Genomic DNA, 5,404 nt, shown 5'->3' with positions numbered 1-5,404 from the left:
CTCTCTGCCTCTCTCTCTCTGCCTCTCTCTCCCCCCTCTCTCCCCCCTCTCTCTGCCTCTCTCTCAATCTCTGCCCCTCTCTCTCTCCCCCCTCTCTGCCTCTCTCTCTGCCTCTGTTTCTCTCTGCCTCTGTTTCTCTCTGCCTCTCTCCCTCTCCCTCTGCCTCTTTCTCTGCATCTCTCTCTCTCTGCCGCTCTCTCTCTCCCCCTCTCTCTCTGCCCCCTCTCTCAGCCCCTTTCTCTCTCCATCTATCTCTCTCTCTCTCTCTGCTTCTCTCTCTCTCCATCTCTCTCTCTCTCTGCCTCTCTCTCCCTCTGCCTCTCTCTCTCTCCATCTCTCTCTGTCTCTCTCTCTCTCTCTGCCTCTCTCTCTCTGCCTCTGTCTCTCTCTCTCCCCTGCCTCTCCCCAGTCTCTCTCTACTCCATGTTCAACTTGTCCTGCATCGGTCCAGAGAAGACAGCGGCCGAGGCGGCTTTCATTACTTGTCTCCCCCGCACTCTGGCCGCCATGTTCAGTGTCCAGCGCACTGTGATTGGGCGTATGGGGGTCATGTGCAGAGGCGGGACTTCAGGAGCAACCGCAATCGCGTACAGGCCAGCCCCTTGCCGCACATGACCCCCATACCCCCAATCACAGGGCGCCAGACACTGAACATGGTGGCTGGAGCGCGGGGGACACAGGAAATTAAAATTAGGAGGAGGCAGTCAGTAGTGACACACACTGGCTCAAAATTTTGCCCCCCTAAATGTTGCGCCCGGGGCCACGGCACCCCCTGCACCCCCACGCTACGCCACTGGTCCACTGAGTCTGTGGACAGACACGTTCTATGATCAGAAATGAAACCTCCTGAAGCACTGAATGCCCGTTCTGAAAGCATGCTGGATGCAGAGCAGCCCAACAACTCAATAGCATACTGGGCAAGTTCTAACCAGTGGTCTAGTCTCATAACCCAGTAAGTCAGTGGATCGTCAGCTGGAAAGTTCTCCATCTCTGTTTTGGCCCCGAGGTAATCATTCACCATGTGATGCAGATGGTGCCGATGAGATGTGGAAGCTGACAGCCCTGGGCGGCGAGGACTAAAAAAATACCGAAATGCCTCCCTACTCTAGCTATACACTAATGTGAAGATTACTGACATGGTCTCATTACACTACACTGAAACTATATGAGCGGTCCCTACTCTACACTAATGTATGTATGAATGACACAGTCTCACTACACTACAGTGAAACTATCTGAGCAGTCCCTACTCTAGCTGTACACTATGCAAAGCTGAATGATGGTCCTCCTCACTACACTCACACTATCCCTAGACTGACGCTAAACTAATTTCTACACTGACAATTAAAGCAAAATAGCACAGTATAGCACACTAACTAATAGCACTGAACTAGATCCCTGTTCCATCTCTCTCCACGTCGAAATCACACTGAAAATGGCTGCCATTGAAGGAATACTTTTATACTGTGGGGTGGGAATGAGCCATGATTGAATAAAGTCATGATGACAGTGTCCAATCATGACTCTGACAGTGCTCTCTGCTTTCACTGCTTCAGCCAATCAGGGCTTGCAGTGCAATGTTCAGCGACACAATGCATTGTGGTTGGTTCGGGGGGCCGAACGGTCGAACGACCCGTTTGTTTCGGGTGTTCGCTGAACGACCGAACAACGAAAGTTCGGCTTGCACTTATGCTCGGGCCAAACTGTTCGCCCATCCCTAATAACCAATGCATTTCGGGGCATTTACAGTGCCTCTGTTATCAGCATATGGCTAAAGATTTATATAAAAGTACTCTATCAGATACAACGTATGGACAATATATTAGAAAACATAAAAAATTTACATTATCAGGTTCAATGGTTAAACATAATTTTTTTATAAGGCGATAAAACATAGGGAGATTAAATTAATAAGTGTTGTACAGGATGGCAGGGATGGGTCCTGGATGACAGGTATATTCCCTCACTATTTGGGTTATGGTCCCTTTAAAGGAGCGCTCAAGAGACATTTTTTTTAGTACTCAGGGATTCTCATTCATGCAGGGTGAGGGGTTCTAGACCGATCACAGAGCAAAGGATTGACGTACAGTCCTCTCTGGATTGATAAATCCTCATTTAGAACCCAGAATATGGAGCTTCAGAGAGATATTTGGGTGGGAAAGAACCTCCAACTCTTATTACAGGGACTTTTGGCCTTTAAGGGTTAACCTATTTGCATCAGAGTCCAGCAAAGAAAGAAACACTCAGCTCCAGTCTGTGAAGTGAAGTAGAGCTGAACACAGCGAAATAAGAAATATGGGCTAGTGTGTGGCTGAGACAAGGGTTTTTTAAATATAACCAATAAATGGCGACTGTGCTGCCCCCTTTTAGCAACACCCAATAATATAATTCACCACGTAAATTCCTTAAATTTGTGCAAAATGCAAAAAACACAAATAGTCCAAATCATAAAGGCCCCTTTCACACTGTGGCGCTTCTAAACTGCCAGTAAAACACTGAGCGCTTTTGAAGAGCTTTTCATGCGCTTTTGAAGAGCTTTCCCATTCATTTGAATGGAGAGGAGTGTTTTTTCACCGTCCTGCCAGCACACTGCCCCAGTGTGAAAGCATTCATTGATTTTAACCTCCCTGGTGGTAGAATTATTTGCATAGAAATTTGGCGTTTTATATTGTAGGCCTGTAATTCTTAGCAATAACACACTTAAATCTGTCCACCAAGAGTCTAGTAGACATCTCGGGTATGATGCAGTTTGAAACACAAAATCATAAATTATAATATAATAAATAAATATAAATAATAATATAATAATAATAAAATAAATTTCCCCACGATTCAGTATCGCTCAGTTTTGCAAGTGTTCTAATTTACTATCGCTGTTTTCTAGCTGGTCTAAAACCACTTTTGACGTAAAGGGACACTTTTTGGTTGCTATGGACAATCTCCAGTTTCCAGGCAGAAAGAACAGTATATATAATATAAAACTTCATGCAGGGCACTGGACAAAGCACTGGGAAAAAAAGGGATATGAAATGATTTCATACAGTACTGTAATCTGTAAGATTACAGTGTACTGTATGTATTATGAATTTTTAATTTTTTTAATTTGCCGCCAGGCTCCGCCCGCCATGCGTCGCGACGCATATGGGCAACAAAATCCATGTGCAAACAAAGTTCATCCAGGCAGGGCTGGTGCAAGGATTTTTGACACCCTAGGCAAAACCTTATTTTGCCGCCCCCCCCTTGGCTCCCCCCTGACTCCACCCCCTTTGCCCTGCCCATGTATATCCCTCCCCAGCGCCCATCAATGCAGCATCACCAGCACCCATCAATGCAGCATCACCAGCACCCATCAATGCAGCCTCACCAGCACCCATCAATGCAGCCTCACCAGCGCCCATCAATGCAGCATCACCAGCACTCATCAATGCAGCCTCACCAGCACCCATCAATGCAGCCTCACCAGCGCCCATCAATGCAGCATCACCAGCACCCATCAATGCAGCCTCACCAGCACCCATCAATGCAGCCTCACCAGTAGGGATGAGCTTCGTGTTCGAGTCGAACCCATGTTCGACTCGAACATCGGCTGTTCGATCGTTCGCCGAATTGCGAACGTTATGGGCCGTTCGCGCTAAATTCGTGTGGCGCGTCACGGCCCATAATTCACTGCGGCATCGCAGTGCATTGCTGGCTGATGATTGGCCAAGCATGCACTATGACCCGCATGCTTGGCCAATCACAGCGCCGTCAGTAGAGAGAGCTGTAATTGGCCAAAGCCAGGGTGGCTTTGGCCAATTATGGCTCAGGGGATTTAGTACACACCCCACACTATATAAGGCCGCCTGCACGGCGGCCCTGTGTAGTGTGTGTTCCGGTGTGCTGAGAGATAGAGAGAGAGAGAGACAGTGTCATTTGATTTGAGTTAGATAGATTAGGCAGAACAGTCAGTCAGTTAGCTGCACTTACAGTGTATTGTGTATATATATGCATCCCAGGTGTTGCATATATATATATACACTGTATTCAGTTTAGCTAGATCCGTTCCTGTTATCTTCTATCTAGACTATTTACATTTAATGCAGTGCGTCCTGCTCACAGTGTTCAGCTAGATCCGTTCCTGTTATCTTCTAGACTATTTACATTTAGTGCAGTGCGTCCTGCTCACAGTGTTCAGCTAGATCCGTTCCTGTTATCTTCTAGACTATTTACATTTAGTGCAGTGCGTCCTGCTCACAGTGTTCAGCTAGATCCGTTCCTGTTAAATTCCTACTGACAGGCAGGCTTGTCTGGTTACAGTATATAAAGCTACCTGAAGAAAATTACAGGTGTTCTATTTGATCCTATTAGTACCACGGTCAGGCAGCTAGACTATTTACATTTAGTACAGTGCGTCCTGCTCACAGTGTTCAGCTAGATCCGTTCCTGTTATCTTCCTACTGACAGGCAGGCTTGTCTGGTTACAGTATATAAAGCTACCTGAAGAAAATTACAGGTGTTCTATTTGATCCTATTAGTACCACGGTCAGGCAGCTAGACTATTTACATTTAGTACAGTGCGTCCTGCTCACAGTGTACAGCTAGATCCGTTCCTGTTATCTTCCTACTGACAGGCAGGCTTGTCTGGTTACAGTATATAAAGCTACCTGAAGAAAATTACAGGTGTTCTATTTGATCCTATTAGTACCACGGTCAGGCAGCTAGACTATTTACATTTAGTACAGTGCGTCCTGCTCACAGTGTTCAGCTAGATCCGTTCCTGTTATCTTCCTACTGACAGGCAGGCTTGTCTGGTTACAGCATATAAAGCTACCTGAAGAAAATTACAGGTGTTCTATTTGATCCTATTAGTACCACGGTCAGGCAGCTAGACTATTTACATTTAGTACAGTGCGTCCTGCTCACAGTGTACAGCTAGATCCGTTCCTGTTATCTTCCTACTGACAGGCAGGCTTGTCTGGTTACAGTATATAAAGCTACCTGAAGAAAATTACAGGTGTTCTATTTGATCCTATTAGTACCACGGTCAGGCAGCTAGACTATTTACATTTAGTACAGTGCGTCCTGCTCACAGTGTTCAGCTAGATCCGTTCCTGTTATCTTCCTACTGACAGGCAGGCTTGTCTGGTTACAGTATATAAAGCTACCTGAAGAAAATTACAGGTGTTCTATTTGATCCTATTAGTACCACGGTCAGGCAGCTAGACTATTTACATTTAGTACAGTGCGTCCTGCTCACAGTGTACAGCTAGATCCGTTCCTGTTAAATTCCTACTGACAGGCAGGCTTGTCTGGTTACAGTATATAAAGCTACCTGAAGAAAATTACAGGTGTTCTATTTGATCCTATTAGTACCACGGTCAGGCAGCTAGACTATTTACATTTAGTACAGTGCGTCCTGCTCACA

Source organism: Aquarana catesbeiana, linkage group LG10, assembly GCF_042186555.1.
Source record: "Aquarana catesbeiana isolate 2022-GZ linkage group LG10, ASM4218655v1, whole genome shotgun sequence".
Lineage (NCBI taxonomy): Eukaryota > Metazoa > Chordata > Amphibia > Anura > Ranidae > Aquarana > Aquarana catesbeiana.
This window is presented reverse-complemented; position numbering follows the sequence as displayed.